At 37.5% G+C, this 19,797-nt stretch overlaps 1 protein-coding gene across 21 annotated transcripts in view; it reads left to right on the top strand.

Annotated features, from left to right (window-relative positions):
* The window catches only part of NLGN1 (neuroligin 1), an 887,833-nt gene that overhangs the window by 772,761 nt on the left and 95,275 nt on the right, over window positions 1-19,797 (top strand). The gene's annotated exons all lie outside the window — the stretch shown is intronic.

The following is a 19,797-nucleotide window of genomic DNA, read 5'->3' as shown; positions in this document are numbered from 1 at the left end:
TGTTTAAAAATTCTCATGGTAGAGATCTTTAGCCTCCTTGGTTAGATGTATTCCTAGGTACTTTTTATGCTTGTGTCTGTTGTAAATGGGATTGCATTCTTGATTTGGCTCTTAGCTTAAACGTTATTGGTTTATAGAAATGCTACTTATTTTTGAACATTAATTTTGCATGCTGAAACTTTACTGATGTCATTTAAAAACTCCAGTTCCAGGAGTATTTTGACAAAATCATTAGTGTTTTTCATTTTATTTTGGTTTTTATTTTTTGTTTGTTTGTTTGTTTTTGAGACAGAGTATCACTCTTGTTACCGAGGCTGGAGTGCAATGGTGCGATCTCGGCTCACTGCAACTTCCGCCTCCCGGGTTCAAGCAGTTCTACTGCCTCAGCCTCCCGACTGGCTGGGATTACAGGCACATGCCACCATGCCCAGCTAATTTTTTTGTATTTTTAGTAGAGATGGGGTTTCACCATGTTGACCAGGATGGTCTCGATCTCTTGACCTCGTGATCCACCCACCTCGGCCTCCCAAAGTGCTGGGATTACAGGCGCGAGCCACCGTGCCTGGCCAATCATTAGTGTTTTTCTACGTATGAAATCATATCATCCACAAGGGGAAATAGTTTGACCTTTTCTTTGATTATTTGGATGCTTTTTACTTCTGTCTTTTGTCTCATTCCTCTGGGTAGCACTTCCAGTACTATGTTGAATAGGAGTGATGAGAATGGACATCTTTGTCTCTTTCCAGCTCTCAAGAGAAATGCTTTCAGTTTTTTCCCATTCAGTATGACATTGTCTCTGGATTTGACATAGACATGGCTCTTATTTTGTGTTTTGTTCCTTTGAAACCTAATTTATCGAGGGTTTTTAATTTAAAGAGATACTGCATTTTTATCTAAAGCTTTTTTGACATCTACTGAGATGATCATATGATTTTTGTTTTTAATTCTGTTTACATGGTGAATCACATTTATTGATTTGTATATATTGAACCAACCTTGCATCCCAGGAATGAAACATACTTGATCATAGTGAATTAACTTTTTGATGTGCTGTTGACTTTAATTTGATAATATTTTATTGAGGAATTTTGTATTTATGTTCATCAGGGATATTGGCCTGTAGTTTTCTTCTTCCATTGTGTCTTTGTAAGCTTTGGTATCATGGTGAGGCTGGTCTGATACAATGAGTTACAGAGGAGTCCCTAGAATTGGTACCAGCTCTTCTTTATATTTCTGGTAGGATTTGGCTGTGAATCCATCTGGTCTGGGGCTTTTTTAGTTGGCAGGTTTTTTAAATTACTGATTCTATTTCAGAGCTCAATATTGGTCTGTTCAGAGTTTTCAGTTCTTCCTGATTCAATCCTGGGAGATGGTGCATTTTCAGAAATTTATCCTTTTCCTCTAGATTTTGTAGTTGATGTGTGTACAGGTGTTTATAATATTCTCTATGGATGTTTTGTATTTCTGCGAGACTGGATATAATGCCACCTTTGTCATTTCTGATTAGGCATATTTAGATCTTCTTTTCTTCCCCTTTTTAATCTAGTTAGCAATCTATGAATCTTGCTTATCCTTTCAAACGACTTTTGGTTTCGCTGATATTTGTGCAGGCTTTGAGTTCTCAGTTTCATTCTGCTCCACTGATTTTAGTTATTTCTTTTCTTTTGCTAGCTTTAGTGTTAGTTTCTTCTTGCTTTTCTAATTCCTTTAGGTGTGATGTTAGATTATTAAGTTGAGGTCTTTCTAACTTTTTGAGATAGGCGTTTAGCACTATAGACATTCCTCTTTACACTGCTTTTTCTGTATCAGAGAACTTTTGGTATGTTGTGTCTCTATTTTTATTTATTTCAAAGAAGCCTTTTATTCTTCCTTTAATTTCATTGTTGACCCAAAAGGAGTAAGTTATTTAATCTTCATGTCATTGTATGGGTTTGAGAGATCCTCCCCGTATTGATTTCTGTTTTTAACTTCACTGTGGTCTGAGAGTGTGGTTGGTACGATTTTGATTTCTTTTAATTTACTGAGACTTGCTTTATGGACAAGTATGTGGTCAATCTTGGAGTATTTTAGGTGTGCAGATGAGGAGAATGTATACTCTGTGGTTTACAGTTGGAGTATTCTGCAGATTTCTATCATGTCTAGTTGGTCAAGTGTTGAGTTTAAGTCCAGAATTTCATTGCTGAGGAGTCTGCTGTTACCCTGATGGGGTTCCCTTTGTATATGATCTGCCAATCCTTTTTTTAATTTTTTTTTAACTCTAGTTGTCTTTAAGACTTTCTTTTTCTTTAGCATTGATGTTGGACAATCTGGTGACTATATGCCTTGGCGATATTCATTTTGTATAGTAAGTCACAAGTGTTATTTTTATTTTTTATATGGGAATTAAAGAAGTTTCTTTTATTATTACCTGAAATATATATTTCAGATTGTTTGCTTTTTTCTTTCTCTGTTAGAAATGTCAACAATTAGTAGGTTTGGTAACTTCACAAAATCCCGTATTTTTCAAACACTTTGCACAGTTTTAAAAAAATCTTTAAAAAAAGTTATTTTTGTCAGATTGGCTTAGTTTAACAGACTTGTCTTTAAGCACTGAGATTCTTTTTTTTTTTAATTTTATTTCCAGTCAATTGATAAAGCTTTCAATTGTATTTTAAAATACCTTGAGTTTTTAAATTCCAGAAATTCATTTTTCAATTTCAAAAATTCATTTTTCAATTTCAAAAACTGTGATTTATTTCTTTTTAAGATGTTTATCTCTTACTTCACTTCCTGGATTGCTTTAAAGGCTTTCTCTATGTTGATTTTCAATTTTGTCTTGGATCTCATTGAGCTTCTTTGCAGCCATTCTTTGAATTCTTCCTTCATATTTTGAGTTTCCATTTTAGTTAGGAACCATTGCCAGAGAGTTAGTAAAATTTTTTTGGTGGTGCCACCACATTTAGATTTTTCATGGTGCCAGAATTCTTATGCTGGTCCCTTCTCATCTGGAAATGCTGGCACTTCTAATTTTTGTAACTATTTCTATGAAAGGAGGATTTTCTTCTTTTTCTATAATGTTATTATTTTTTTAATTTTTTATTTGATTATAGGTTTTGGGGTACATGAGCAGAGCATGCGAGACAGTTGCGTAGGTACACACATGGCAGTGTGCTTTGCTTTTCTTCTCCCTTTCACCCACATTTGGCATTTCTCCCCAGGCTATCCCTCTCCACCTCCCCCTCCCACTGGCCCTCCCCTTTTCCCCCCAATAGACCCCACTGTTTAGTACTCCCCTTTCTGTGTCCATGTGTTCTCATTTTTCATCACCCACCTATGAGTGAGAATATGCGGTGTTTCATTTTCTGTTCTTGTGTCAGTTTGCTGAGGATGACGTTCTCCAGATTCATCCATGTCCCTACAAATGACACGAACTCATCATTTCTGATTGCTGCATAATATTCCATGGTGTATATGTGCCACATTTTTCCAATCCAGTCTATTATCAATGGGCATTTGGGTTGATTCCAGGTCTTTGCTATTGTAAACAGTGCTGCAATGAACATTCGTGTACATGTGTCCTTATAGTAGAATGATTTATAGTCTTTTGGATATATACCCAGTAATGGGATTGCTGGGTCAAATGGAATTTCTATTTCTAAGGCCTTGAGGAATCGCCACACTGTCTTCCACAATGGTTGAACTAATTTACACTCCCACCAACAGTGTAAAAGTGTTCCTTTTTCTCCACATCCTCTCCAGCATCTGTTGTCTCCAGATTTTTTAATGATCGCCATTCTAACTGGCATGAGATGGTATCTCAATGTGGTTTTGATTTGCATCTCTCTGATGACCAGTGACGATGAGCATTTTTTCATATGATTGTTGGCCTCATATATGTCTTCTTTCGTAAAGTATCTGTTCATATCCTTCGCCCACTTTTGAATGGGCTTGTTTGTTTTTTTCCTGTAAATCTGCTTGAGTTCTTTGTAAATTCTGGATATCAGCCCTTTGTCAGATGGGTAGACTGCGAAAATTTTTTCCCATTCTGTTGGTTGCCGATCCACTCTAGTGACTGTTTCTTTTGCCGTGCAGAAGCTGTGGAGTTTCATTAGGTCCCATTTGTCTATTTTGGCTTTTGTTGCCAATGCTTTTGGTGTTTTGTTCATGAAGTCCTTGCCTACTCCTATGTCCTGGATAGTTTTGCCTAGATTTCCTTCTAGGGTTTTTATGGTGCCAGGTCTTATGTTTAAGTCTTTAATCCATCTGGAGTTAATTTTAGTGTAAGGTGTCAGGAAGGGGTCCAGTTTCTGCTTTCTGCACATGGCTAGCCAGTTTTCCCAACACCATTTGTTAAACATGGAATCCTTTCCCCATTGCTTGTTTTTGTCAGGTTTATCAAAGATTGTATAGTTGTATGTATGTTGTGTTGCCTCCGGTGCCTCTGTTTTGTTCCATTGGTCTATATCTCTGTTTTGGTACCAGTACCATGCTGTTTTGATTACTGTAGCCTTGTAGTATAGTTTGAAATCCGGTAGTGTGATGCCCCCCGCTGTGTTCTTTTTGCTTAGAATTGACTTGGGTATGCGGGCTCTCTTTTGGTCCCATATGAAGTTCATGGTGGTTTTTTCCAGTTCTGTGAAGAAAGTCAATGATAGCTTGATGGGGATAGCGTTGATTCTGTAAATTACTTTGGGCAGTATAGCCATTTTCACGATATTAATTCTTCCTAACCATGAACATGGAATGTTTCTCCATCTGTTTGTGTCCTCTCTGATTTCGTTGAGCAGTGGTTTGTAGTTCTCCTTGAAGAGGTCCCTTACGTTCCTTGTGAGTTGTATTCCAAGGTATTTTATTCTTTTTGTAGCAATTGCAAATGGCAGTTCACTCTTGATTTGGCTTTCTTTAAGTCTGTTATTGGTGTAGACGAATACTTGTGATTTTTGCACATTGATTTTATATCCTGAGACTTCGCTGAAGTTGTTTATCAGTTTCAGGAGTTTTTGGGCTGAGGCAATGGGGTCTTCTAGGTATACTATCATGTCGTCTGCAAATAGAGACAATTTGGCTTCCACCTTTCCTATTTGAATACCCTTTATTTCTTTTTCTTGCCTGATTGCTCTGGCTAGAACTTCCAGTACTATATTGAATAGGAGTGGTGAGAGAGGGCATCCTTGTCTAGTGCCAGATTTTAAAGGGAATGCTTCCAGTTTTTGCCCATTCAGTATGATATTGGCTGTTGGTTTGTCATAAATAGCTTTTATTACTTTGAGATACGTTCCATCGATACCGAGTTTATTGAGGGTTTTTAGCATAAAGGGCTGTTGAATTTTGTCAAATGCCTTCTCTGCATCAATTGAGATAATCATGTGGGTTTTGTTTTTGGTTCTGTTTATGTGGTGAATTACGCTGATAGACTTGCGTATGTTGAACCAGCCTTGCATCCCCGGGATGAATCCTACTTGATCATGATGAATAAGTTTTTTGATTTGCTGTTGCAATCGGCTTGCCAATATTTTATTGAAGATTTTTGCATCTATGTTCATCATGGATATTGGCCTGAAGTTTTCTTTTCTCGTTGTGTCTCTGCCGGGTTTTGGTATCAGGATGATGTTGGTCTCATAAAATGATTTGGGAAGGATTCCCTCTTTTTGGATTGTTTGAAATAGTTTTAGAAGGAATGGTACCAGCTCCTCCTTGTGTGTCTGGTAGAATTCGGCTGTGAACCCGTCTGGACCTGGGCTTTTTTTGTGAGGTAGGCTCTTAATTGCTGCCTCGACTTCAGACCTTCTTATTGTTCTATTCATAGTTTCAGCTTTCTCCTGGTTTAGGCTTGGGAGGACACAGGAGTCCAGGAATTTATCCATTTCTTCCAGGTTTACTAGTTTATGCGCATAGAGTTGTTTGTAATATTCTCTGATGATGGTTTGAATTTCTGTGTAATCTGTGGTGATTTCCCCTTTATCATTTTTTATTGCATCTATTTGGTTGTTCTCTCTCTTTTTTTTTAATCAATCTGGCTAGTGGTCTGTCTATTTTGTTGATCTTTTCAAAAAACCAGCTCTTGGATTTATTGATTTTTTGAAGGGTTTTTCGTGTCTCAATCTCCTTCAGCTCAGCTCTGATCTTAGTTATTTCTTGTCTTCTGCTGGGTTTTGAGTTTTTTTGATCTTGGTCCTCTAGCTCTTTCAATTTTGTCGATAGGGTGTCAATTTTGGATCTCTCCATTCTCCTCATATGGGCACTTATTGCTATATACTTTCCTCTAGAGACTGCTTTAAATGTGTCCCAGAGGTTCTGGCACGTTGTGTCTTCGTTCTCATTGGTTTCGAAGAACTTCTTTATTTCTGCCTTCATTTCGTTGTTTACCCAGTCAACATTCAAGAGCCAGTTGTTCAGTTTCCATGAAGCTGTGCGGTTCTGGGTTGGTTTCTGAATTCTGAGTTCTAACTTGATTGCATTATGGTCTGAGAGGCTGTTTGTTATGTTTTCAGTTGTTTTGCATTTGTTGAGCAGTGCTTTACTTCCAATTATGTGGTCAATTTTAGAGTAGGTGTGATGTGGTGCTGAGAAGAATGTGTATTCTGTGGATTTGGGGTGGAGAGTTCTGTAAATGTCCACCAGGTTTGCTTGCTCCAGGTCTGAGTTCAAGCCCTGGATATCCTTGTTGATTTTCTGTCTGGTTGATCTGTCTAGTATTGACAGTGGAGTGTTAAAGTCTCCCACTATTATTGTGTGGGAGTCTAAGTCCTTTTGTAAGTCATTAAGAACTTGCCTTATGTATCTGGGTGCTCCTGTGTTGGGTCCATATATGTTTAGGATCGTTAGCTCTTCTTGTTGTATCGATCCTTTTACCATTATGTAATGTCCTTCTTTGTCTCTTTTGATCTTTGTTGCTTTAAAGTCTATTTTATCAGAGATGAGAATTGCAACTCCTGCTTTTTTTTGCTTTCCATTAGCTTGGTAAATCTTCCTCCATCCCTTTATTTTGAGCCTTTGTGTATCCTTGCATGTGAGATGGGTTTCCTGGATACAGCACACTGATGGGTTTTGGATTTTTATCCAATTTGCCAGTCTGTGTCTTTTGATTGGTGCATTTAATCCATTTACATTTAGGGTTAATATTGTTATGTGTGAATTTGATACTGCCATTTTGATGCTAAGTGGCTGTTTTGCCTGTTAGTTGTTGTAGATTCTTCATTATGTTGAAGCTCTTTAGCATTCAGTGTGATTTTGGAATGGCTGGTACTGATTGATCCTTTCTATGTGTAGTGCCTCTTTTAGGAGCTCTTGTAAAGCAGGCCTGGTGGTGACAAAATCTCTGAGTACTTGCTTGTTCGCAAAGGATTTTATTCTTCCTTCACTTCTGAAGCTCAGTTTGGCTGGATATGAAATTCTGGGTTGAAAGTTCTTTTCTTTAAGAATGTTGAATATTGGCCCCCACTCTCTTCTGGCTTGTAGTGTTTCTGCCGAGAGATCTGCTGTGAGTCTGATGGGCTTCCCTTTGTGGGTGACCCGACCTTTCTCTCTGGCTGCCCTTAGTATTCTCTCCTTTATTTCAACCCTGTTGAATCTGACGATTATGTGCCTTGGGGTTGCTCTTCTTGCGGAATATCTTTGTGGTGTTCTCTGTATTTCCTGCAATTGAGTGTTGGCTTGTCTTGCTAGGTGGAGGAAATTTTCCTGGATTATGTCCTGAAGAGTATTTTCCAGCTTGGATTCATTCTCTTCGTCCCCTTCTGGTACACCTATCAAACGTAGGTTAGGTCTTTTCACATCGTCCCACATTTCTTGGAGACTTTGTTCATTCCTTTTCGCACTTTTTTCTCTGATCTTGGTTTCTCGTTTTATTTCATTGAGTTGGTCTTCGACTTCAGATATTCTTTCTTCTGCTTGGTCAATTCGGCTATTGAAACTTGTGTTTGCTTCACGAAGTTCTCGTATTGTGTTTTTCAGCTCCTTTAATTCATTCATATTCCTCTCTAAGGTATCCATTCTTGTTATCATTTCCTCGAATCTTTTTTCAAATCTTTTTTCAAGGTTCTTAGTTTCTTTGCATTGATTTAATACATGATCTTTTAGCTCACAAAAGTTTCTCATTATCCATCTTCTGAAGTCTAATTCCGTCATTTCGTCACAGTCATTCTCCGTCCAGCTTTGCTCCCTTGCTGGTGAGGAGTTTTGGTCCTTTCTAGGAGGCGAGGTGTTCTGGTTTTGGGTGTTTTCCTCCTTTTTGCGCTGGTTTCTTCCCATCTTTGTGGATTTGTCCGCTGGTTGTCTGCGTAGTTGCTGACTTTTCATTTGGGTCTCTGAGTGGACACCCAGAATGTTGATGATGAAGTATTTCTGTTGCCTGGTTTTCCTTCTACCAGTCTAGCCCCTTCACTGTACGACTGCTGAGGTCCGCTCCAGACCCTGCTTGTCTGGGGTGCACCTCTAGTAGCTGTGGCACAGCGAGGGATGCTACCAGTTTCTTTTTCTGCTCTCTTTGTCCCAGGATGATGCCTGCCTAATGTCAGTCTTTTGGATATAGAGGGGTCAGGGAGCTGCTTGAGGAGACAGTTTGTACTTTATAGGGGTTTAATTGCTGAGCTGTGCACTCTGTTGTTCATTCAGGGCTGTTATGCTGCTATGTTTGATTCTGCTGCAACAGAGCTCATTAAAAAACCCTTTTTTTTTTTTTCTCAAATGCTCTGTGTTGAGGGGTTTGGGCTTTATTTTTGGATGTCCAATCAGGTGTCCTGCCCAGCTAGAAGGCAGACTAGCCACTGATTGGCTGCCGAGGCTCCGCCCTGCTGTTGTGTGATTCGCGCTGTTCTTGCTGGCTCTGCTGTGGTCTCCGCCACGCCCTGCGGTGGAGTCTCTTCATTGTAGCGTGTTGCCTCAGCAAAGGCAGGCTGCGTCAGCAGTGGGCGTGTATCTCAGTAGGGACGGGTTGCCTCGGCAACGGCTGGCTGCGTCAGCAGTGGGCTTGTATCTCAGTTGGGGCGGGTTGCCTCGGTAGTGGTGGACGCCCCTCCCCCACAGAGCGTCTCGGACCGTCTGCTCGGGATAGTTTGAAATCGCGGTTTTGTTTGTCCCACTGGGTATCCCAATCCCTGCAATCCCCTGGGTTGGCCTATTGTCCAAGTCTCGTTCAGTCTAAAGTCCAGCCCTCTCAAGTCTCAGGTTGCCGGTTCAACAGGGCACCCGGACAAGCGCGCCCTGCGGGGATTGCTGGGTAGGGCCGGCCGCCGCCGCCCTGGCTGCCGGCTTCGCCAGGCAGACCTACTGCCTGGCGTCCTGTGTCTTTTTTATACTTGGGAGTTTCCCCGTTCTGTGGGCAACAAAGATCAGTCTGGAAATCCGCTCTGACTCACCGTTTGCAGATTCAACGAGAAGAACTCCAATCCTGGGTTGTTCTCACAGCGCCATCTTGAGTCCTCCATGTTATTATTTTTTAATTATTTTTTTTCCTTTTCCCTTTTCTCCCTCCCTAGGGGATGTGACTGTAGAGAATGTTGGGTAGGACCATTTGGCATTATTTCTATAGCTCTATGCACTTCTTTCAGCAGGTTTTATATTGGGGTGGGCAGATCATCTTATAAGCCCATAAATGTCACTTATAGGTAAGAGCTGGAGGCAGCCAATGTGACTGAGTATATGCCTGATCCTTGGTTATTTGCAGAAGCTCTCTGTTGTCTCAGGCAATCAGCTGATTTGGGGACTGTACGGTCATCTGAGCTCCCTGCTCAGCCCTGGGTGGTGTGGGCAGGGAGCCACAAGAGCAGAGGCTGACCAGGGCAGATCCACCTGCAGGTTCCCTGATGGGTGGCACAGTACTAACACCAAGAAAGAAGCCAGTAGGTGGCCTCAGACACTCAGAGGAGTGACAAATAAGTTCTCTGCATGGGAATAGGGGGTGGTCTAAGCTCCTAATTCAAGAGAGTGAGTACTCCAGATGCCTTGTGGACCTGCCTTAGTGTGGAACAATGAGGGTCTGCCTACACAAAACTTTCCACACAGGAGGGGTGGGGTGACTCAGTCTGCTTCACCAGGCTTGGAGCCTACCTGGTTGAAGAATGCTTGGAGATCTGCCTGGGCATGGAGTAGAAAGGGTCTCACTGTACTACAATCTATGTCCAGAAAGGGTTGGGCAGCTCAGACTGTTGAACCAGGCAAGTGGGTGCTCTGAATGCTTAATGATCTGCCTGGGCATTGAGCAGAGAGGGCTCTCCTTCAGCAAGATCTCTGCACAGGAAGGGTCAAGTGACTAAGGCTGCTGGACCAAGCAAGAAAGTGCTCTGAATGCCGAGAGATCTTCATGAGCATGTAGCAAAGAGGGTCCCCCTGCACCTGGATCTCTGCACAGGAAGAATGGGGAAATTCAGGCTGCTGAATTAGGCAAACAGGTGCTCTGAATGCCCAGCAATCTGCCTGGATGTAGATCAGAGAGGGCGTTGATGCACCACATCTATGCCTAGGAAGGGTGTGGCAACTCAGGCTGGTAAACCAGGTGATCAGGGTGCTCCTAATGCCTGAAGATCTGCTTGGGCTTGGAACAGAGAGAGTCTCGCTGTACCAAGATACTGTGTCCAGTAAGGGTGAGGTGGTTCAGGCTGCTGAAACGGGTGCACTGGTTCTCTGGATGCCTGGGCATGGAGCACAGAGTCTTACTATACCACAATGAATGTCTAAGGAGGTCGGGTAGCTCAGCCTGCAAGTGCAGGCAAGCAAGTGCTCCAGATGCCTGAATTTCTGCCGGACAGTAGAGTAGAAAGGGCCTAGCTTCACCACAATCTCAGAGAGACAGAGTGAGGCACCCAGCAATGGCACATGTAGGTCAGTTCCAGGTCACTAAGCTGGCTTGGGCTATAAGCCTAGCCACCCAAAAGAAACTGTAGCTGAAGCAGCTCTCCTCTTGCCCCAGGCTTACTATGTATGGGGGAGATCACAATCCCAGTGCCTACCGCATCTTGGGATATGTCTGCAGCTTTTACTCACAGCATCTTCAAGCCTCTCCCCAGGTAACTTCTAGGACTTGGGAGAAGCAAAGTCCTCTCCCTTGGCCTGGATTGCTTGGATTCCCAGTGTAAAGGTGAGTCACAGAGGAAGGTTCTCTGCCTCTCTCACATACTGGGTCTTCACTCACTCTGAATAACCAGACACCATCATGGGGGCTGTTTGCCAGTGTTTTCCTCTTGAGATTTGGGGTATCCTTCAAGGTTCCAGTGGATTCCTGTTGGCCTTCTTGAATTAAAGCTCGCAGAGTTGATCTTTATGTACTATCTTTCTGTTGCTAGGCGGCGGAGGCATGCTGAAAGCCTCTAATCTATCATCTTTGAAAAAAAGTAACACCTTTAGATTTTGTTCAACATTTCCCACTTCCTACAATCTTTGATAACACTTTAAAAATATTCTAAACAAAGCATTTCCGGGGTGTTTTAGTTTTTTCAAAGCTGCTTTGCTTTTGTGTGTCAGTAATGGTATATTATAAGGCCCAGCAGCACATGGATGATCCACTGCTGTAATCTACCAGCAGGGCTCCCTGGCTCCATGATGGATTATTGTATTACATCATCAGCCTAAGGGCTGACAGGAAAGACTACTTCAGACAGTTCTCTTTCATAAATTGTTTTAGTCTAAGTGAAAGAAAAAAAATGGTTTTGAATGGGTATGGATGAGTAGAAAAACTGAGTATACCTTTCAGCTCTGTATTGAATTACACACATGTGAGAGAAACTACCAAAATGTTCTTCATTCACAAGATGGAATTTTCTGTTTATTTTAAACTTATGACACTAGCTAATGTGCATAACAATGATTACAATGAATGCAATATTCCATAAAATACTAAAGACATTTTCGATTATCTCAATCAAGAAGAGATTTAAGTAGTATTATTATATGTTTTATATAATATGTACATTTTAGTTCTTCAATAATGGGTGCTATTGCCCTATTAAGCCAAATGTTTGTTTAACCACATACATCATTTCATATCCTTGTCACATAACAGAATTATCATTGAACTTGAATGTATCCATTTATATATTTGTATATAAAAAATGTGAAATGAAAATTTACATTCATGTCGAGGAAAACAAATCACAAACTCTATTATACTTACTTAATATTTGAAATTTAGTAAGGTTATAAGTTTGTTGAAAGAATAGATAGGCAAATAAAATAATAGATCTCTAGTTCACTTTTTTCTTTTTAATAAACCAGTTTGAAGTGTACAGTAATGTTATGTTTTGGGGGGTAATAAATCAAATATTTTTGCAAACAAATTAAATATATATCTTTTACCACTCTATTAAAAATAATTTAAATCAGGTGTCTAATTCGTTATTATTAGAGAACTGTATGGAAAACATAGATTTGAAAGACTGAATGTTTATTTTAATTTGTCTACATTTATCTTCTTTATTCCTAAATTAAATAGTATCATGAACAAAATTAACTATAGGATGAAGCATGTTATTTCTATTATTGTGAATATGCCACTTTTGCATCATTGTTTAAATGTAGGATTTGCTCATTAAAAATAAGTAGTGGTGCACTTTATGATACTGGCAAAGAAAACATGATCTAGAATATGAGCTTGTAAACTAGTTTCTACCCTTTTCATAACTCATTTAGAGTCTTAAGGAGGTCTTTAATGTTGAAAAATTAAATACTAAAGTCTTTAATTTCCTTCTGAGGCTGCTAATAAAAGTGGGTAAAATTAGTTCACAAGCATTTTTACAGAGTCGTCATAATGCCAGCACTACAAACCTACCATAGTTTGGAATTTAGACTCTTTAGGTATTTTATTACACACTATCTGTGAAACATTTATTTACATCAATTTAACTCTTCTTTAGCAGTCCCAGGACCTTTTCCTTGTCACAGATTTCTCCCCTCTCACCCCAAGTTTGAGACCTTGAGAAGCTCATTGTTCCACATGTCAGGGTCACCAGCTTGGATGACAATAACACAGTCCTCTTAGTCCTCCCTCAGATTTTTATGTATCTGACAGATTATTTATTATTTTGGTTATTAATAATAATTTCAATATTAACTTGCTAAGACCCCAATTCTAATATAATCCTTGGATAGAATTTAGATTCAACACTTTCGATGTTGGCATGCCGATGGTTTTGTTCAAGATTTTCCTCATTCCTCCAGTTTGCCAAGTACCTCTTGTTGTTTTTCACATTTTTAAAACATTTTATGGGCAGATATTATGTGTGTGTGTATACATATATGTGTGTATATATATGTGTGTATACATGTATGTGTATATATGTGTGTATACATATATGTGCATATGTATATGTGTATACATGTGTGTGTACATGCATGTGTTTATATGTGCATACATGTATGTGTGTACATATATGTGCATATATGTGTATACACATATGTGTATGTGTGTATATGCATATATGTGTATACACACGTGTGTGTATACACACACGTGTGTATATGTGTGTATACATATATGTGTATATGTGTGTATGCATATATGTGTATATATATGTGTGTTTATACGTATATGTGTATATATATATACACACACATATCTGCCCATATTATATATATATATGCACACACACTTGGTATATTATAGGGCATGTGTGTGTGTGTGTGTGTATAGGTTACATTATATATAATTATATATATACGGGTTACATTAGATATTTTGATATACGCATACAATGCGTAATAATCACACTGGGTGAATGGGGTATCCATCACCTCAAGCGTTTATCCTTTCTGTCACCAACAACCCAATTATATTCTTTTTAGTTATTTTTAAATGGATAATGAAATTATTTTTTACTATGGTTGCCCTGTTATAGTAGCAAACACTGGGTCTTATTCATTCTTTTTAACTATTTTTTTGTACCCATTAACCATACCTACCCTCCCACTACACTTCCCAGCCTCTGGTAACTATCTTTCTACTCTTATCTCCAAAAGTTCAGCTGTTTTAATTTTTAGTCCTCACAAATATAAGTGAGAACATGTGGTGTTGTCTTTCTATGCCTGGCATAACATAATTACTTCCAGTTCCAGCCATGCTGTTCCAAAACACAGGATCTTATTTTTTTTATGGCTGAATAGCACTCTGTTATAAACGTGTACTACATTTTCCTTAACCATTCATCTTTGATAGACATTTAGTTTGCTTCCAAATCTGGACTGTTGTAAAGTGCTACAATAAACATATATTGCAGCTATCTCTTCAATATACTGATTTATTTTCTTTTTTGTACATACCTAGGAATGGGATTGCTGGATCCTTTGTTCTTTTTTTAGTTTGTCAATTTCGTTTATCTTTTCAAAAAGTCAACTGTTGTCTCACTATCTTTTGTATTTTTTCCTCAATTTCAACTTCATTTCTTTCTTCTCTGATCTTCATTTTTTCTTTTACTAATTTTGGGTTTGGTTTGCTTTTGCTTTTCTAGTTCTTTCGGATGCATCATCAGGTTGTTTATTTAAAGTTTTTTCCTTTTTTTAAAAAAAATTAAGCAATTATAGCTGTAAACTCCTTTCTTAGTACTGCTTTTGCTGTATTCCATAGGTGATTTTGGAATGTTGTATTTCCATCATCATTTGTTTCAAGAAATTTTTCAATTTTCTTCTTAAATTCTGAATTGACCCCCAATCATTCAGGAGAATATTGTTTAATTTCCATGTGCTTGTATAGTTTATACAATTTCTCTTGTTGTTAATTTCTAGTGTTATTTCACTGTGGTCAGAGAGATGCTTGACATAGTTTCAATTTTTCTGAATGTTTTAAAACTTGTTCTGTAACAAACACATAGTCTATCCTTGAGAATGATCCATGTGCTGAGGAGAAGAATATGTATTCTGCAGCTTTTGAATGAATATCTATTAAGGTCCATATATTTTATATTGCAGATAAAACCTGATGTTTCTTTGCTGATTCTTTTTGTCTGGAAAATCTGTCCAATGCTGAATGGAGGAAGTCTCAAGCTATTATTCTATGGGGGCCTCTTTCTTTCTTCACCTCTAATAATATTTGCTTTATATGTCTCAGTGTTTCAGTGTTGTGTGTGTATATATTTACAATTATTATATCCTCTTGATGAATTAGCACCTTTATCATTATATAGTGACATTTTTGTCTCTTCTTATGGTTTTGGTCTTAAAATCTATTTTTTTGCTGAGGTAAGTATAGCTACTCCTACTCTTTTTTGGTTTCCACTGGCATGGAATATCTTTTTCTATCCCTTTATTTTCAGTCTATATATGTCTTTAATGAAGTTTTCTTGACCATTACATTATCCAACCCCTATTTTAGTGGCAAGAATATTGCATGAAAAATTGTCATTCAAATTCTAGTCCTAGAACCCTCTAATATCTATTGATTCTTATCACCTCACACACACTGAGTGCTATAGCATTTATAAAGTATCTCAATGTGTAATTATGTTTAAAGATTTTTGAGGTATCACAATTTTTTTCGTCATTTTCAGAATGAGGGAAATTAGTCTCAGAGAGGTTTAAAAGATTTTCCCAAGGTTACATGATCTTGGTGTATAGTCAAGAGCTAAACCAATCCTGTGTGTCTTTATGCTAGAGATATCACAGGTCCTTAATAACTCTTCCAGGCTCACCTCTGGTAAAATTTCCATTGAGAATGTCTTCAGGGTGTTTCTCTCTTCACACTTATGGTGTAACTATTAGATTTGTCCTTCTCATTCACCGCAATGACCATATGTTTTTCATTCTCAATCTGCCTACTTATACCCAAACAGCTCAAAACTTACACAACTGGGAGGACTTTGTGCTTAATATACAACCATGAATTCTGTTTTTAGGTCAGGTTTCTGGCCTAAAATCAGGTTTGTTGAATACTTTATTTTACTGTATAATTTACAAGGCATGTTGGGAAGTTGGACCCTACAATTATATATTTTGGTGCAATATGTCATCAGTTTACCTTTAGAGTTCCTAATGAAATATATTTAAATGAAATGTAGAAAGTAGTCAAATAAGTCTACTTAATTCTGTTACCTATACCAATATTTAGGATTTTTGCAATAAACGTCTTTGAACAGTATTTAAATTTTTACTGTCATTGGTTAATTCTAGTTGTTTATAGGTGTAAAAAAACCCATCGGTAGTATTTTTAAACATTCCAACATCTTGTATGTTGTAACAGAACTGTGCATTTACAGTAACAGCTTTTCTGCAGGCCATCAGCGGTGAGACTCCCTTTCTCTACTAAGAGGACTGCCTCCCTGGGAAAGAGAGAGCCATTTAACTTAGCACTCAAGTTTTGTTTTGTTTGTTTTTATAGAAGGATGTTAATTCTTCTGTTTGTTCAAATGCAGAATAGTAAATGAACAGCAAATAATAACTTTATGATACAGATTGCTGTCCAAAGGGAACAGGGGCCTGTAACATCATTCTAATTGGACTTAAAAATCAAGAGTCTATCTTTAAATATAATTGCATGCATGCAACTACGCAAACACTCAAACAGTTAATATCATTTGGTTTCATCTTTAGTCATAATTTATATTCATTACATATGGGTAATGAATATGACTTGCCTCCACTGACAGGAGCAAGTTGGGGCTGCCTTAGTTTTAATGACCCTGAGTTAATCCACACATACTCATAACTGTACAGTGCTAAGTTGTGTGGCACACATCAAATAAAGAGTTATCTAGCTAGGAGTAAGTAGTATAGGAGATGTTTATATCTGACAAATTAAACATTTAATTTTAAATAAGACTATCATGAAGAAACTAAGTTAATGATTTAGAAGAGAAAATATACAAAATTATTTATGTGCTCCTAGCTATGCACAATACTCAAAATTTAGAAACGATTTCAGAGATTTGGGCTGTATATACATTCCAAATCAACAATAAATATTTTCTTATTAAGACATTCATGAAAAAGTTTTAAAAGATAAGCGGTGACCCATTATTTTTCTCTAACAGAGTGTATCATAGGTACTTTTTGTCTTTTTCCTACATTTTTATTTTTCCCAATTTCCTGTGCTGAGTACACATTTCATGAGCTTTGAAAATCTTCTTTAGAAAATCACTAGAGATCAAAATTTTAATATTTAATGAAATGCTTAATGTTAATTAGTATTCTGATTAGAAGTGATGACCATATTGTTTGGCATAAATTCTACTTGATTTTTCTGTTCAGAAATGCCATTATCAGTTTTACATTAAGTATATATTACATATAATAAAACTGAAGGAATTACTAATTACAAGTCAGTGTCTTCAGCAAGGAAGAACATTAGTTAAATTTATGGAATAGAATTCAGTTTAACAGTTAAGAGTAATTATAATTTGGACACCAACTAAGGAACTGTTCCTAGATTAGCAGGTCTTAACATAAAGAAAAATATGAGATTCTTATATTCAATTATACATGGATATAGTTAAAATATACTTATTTAGTCAGAGTCTTTCATTGTGTTGTTTTCTCCTTAAGAAATATGAGTGGTCTTAACATAAAAGCAGAGTCATAATTAATAAACTTTTGATTTATTCTTCATGTTGGAATTCATCTTTCACCATAATATAATGACAACCTAGGCAGCAATACCGCCCCAGGATGTACTTAGCTCATCATGGGAAGGTAGGAAAGTGAGGTGGTAAGAGAGTTGACTCCAGAGACAGGTGTGAGATGAACTCTTAGCTCTGTCACTCACTAGCTTTATAAAATTGGGCAAGTTCTTTAATCTCTCTTCGCCTCCGTTTCTTGATCTGTAAAGTAGGAACAAGAAAAGATACAGTGCTTCATAGCTCCTGGAGCAGTAGCAAGTTCATGACAAAGATTAATTACTTAGAAGAATAGGTGGGAAGGAATGCACACTATTTAGTGAACTAGGGCAAAAGCTTTTTCTCTTGATTTGTTCAGGTAACTGACCCCAGAAGTATGCTTTTTGCTTTCATTTGAGTTATAGTCATAATTTTCTCTATTCCCCATACAGTGTATATAGTCAGCCTAGGCGTTATTCAATAGACCTGTTCCAGCATCTACGGTGATTGATTTATTTAGAAATAACTGCAGGCCAAAATGAGAATGAAAATAAATGGAACAGATGAAAGTGCTCTGCTGAAAGCAAGAGCTACAAATTGAGGTTAAGAGTAATTGGTTTGGCGTAATTGTTATTTGTAATCTTAGAACAAATGCAAATCTCCCATTAGGAGCAGTAAATCTGGTGCTTAAAGTAGAAGATGAGTATTTCGCTGCCTAGCAATGGGAAGCCATAACTGAATGCTAAGTGCAACGACATAAAAATTTCCTCAGGTCTTTCATTCAGACTAATAATTCAGGGAATATGGTGGATACAGGAATACCACCAGAAAAATGAATATCAAAGATGATTTATTTGCCCAGTGTATTTTTTTCCAAGATACATTATAAAAACTTTGTCTTTAGATTTACAAATTCATAGTGTGCTCTGCTTCATAAATACTCTGTTTATACTGAGCCTGACTTCCAGAAAGCCTGATGTGCTTTTTATGATTATTAGTCTTTACACCTTCATTACTGAAGTAGATAATAAGGTGAAGATATTAGCTTTACTTTAGAGAGATAAGAATAGAGGCATACAGACAGGTCAGTGAATTTCTCAAGGTTATGAAATCAATCTGTGGCAGCTCTGGGAAGAAAAAAAAGAATACATGATTCAAACTCATTTTAGCAACTGCATCATCTTTTTTCAGATTACTTTTTAAGTCAGCAGTTATTATTACAAGTGAAATTATGATAACAATACTGATGAACCAAAGGCTGTCATTAGATTTCTCAAATATCCAATAATTCCTGGGCCAAGATTACTATATAACAAATGTTGTATTTATTTTTAAATGAATTTTTTGCCTCATAATAGAATAGTATTTTAAACTATTAAGTTAAAATCTAGACAAGATTAAATTGAGTTCTTGGCTACTCAGTGGGTTATCTTATTATCTTAATTATTCTTTTAAAAAAATAAAACTCCAAGGTCCATGTGTACCTGTAGAAATATTTAGAAATGTAAGTAGTTGAAGAAAAGAGTAAAGGTAAAATTGAATATGTGTGTTTCAGAAAGTGAAGGGTGCAATGGGGCAGAAAATATATTGCAATATTGCAATAGAAAAATGAAAAGCATCAGTATTCAGACAGTTTCTGATGTATACATCGCTGAGGTCAAATCTCAGGCGGATTTTTTTTGTCTCCTACACTGAACTCACACCGCCTTAATATTGTTTGTTAGATATTGGCAGCGAAAAAGTTTAGTATCGTATAAATGTATTTTTGACTTAAATCATTTCATAGATTTTTAAAGAATTCCATGTTAACCCTGGAAAGAAAAGAGTACAATATGTAGTCTGTTGAAAAACCAGAGTGGTATGTATTTTAGAAAAATGGGTATTTTTGAACTCTAGAAAAATTGAACATTTCTGGGGCTTATTACCCCAAGACTGAAATCCAAATGTGATCTCAGCTTCCTCACAAGGTCGTTAATAGTTGAAGACTAGAACTTTAATTTAAAATCCATCTCTGAGAAACAGCACCCACAAGACCACCGTCCAATAAACTCTTTAACCTGTGACCTCTTCCTACAGATTCCATATGATGACAGGTTTTGATCTGTGATTCTAGTTAATCATTAATGGTGCCCTGGATTGCAAGGGACATTCCTTGCAAAACAGTGGTAGAATTATAGCAATATAATCCCAAGCTGAATAAATGAGACCATCTATTTCTCTTTAATAAAATAAAAGAGCTGCCAAGCACTATTTATGCCCCCAGCTACTATTTCTATATGAAAAGAACACAGCTCCTTCCTTCAATTTG

The sequence above is a fragment of the Callithrix jacchus genome, chromosome 17 (genome assembly GCF_049354715.1).
Source record: "Callithrix jacchus isolate 240 chromosome 17, calJac240_pri, whole genome shotgun sequence".
Taxonomy (NCBI): domain Eukaryota; kingdom Metazoa; phylum Chordata; class Mammalia; order Primates; family Cebidae; genus Callithrix; species Callithrix jacchus.
The sequence above is the reverse complement of the archived record's forward strand: the minus strand, read 5'-3'. Positions and strand labels throughout refer to the sequence as shown.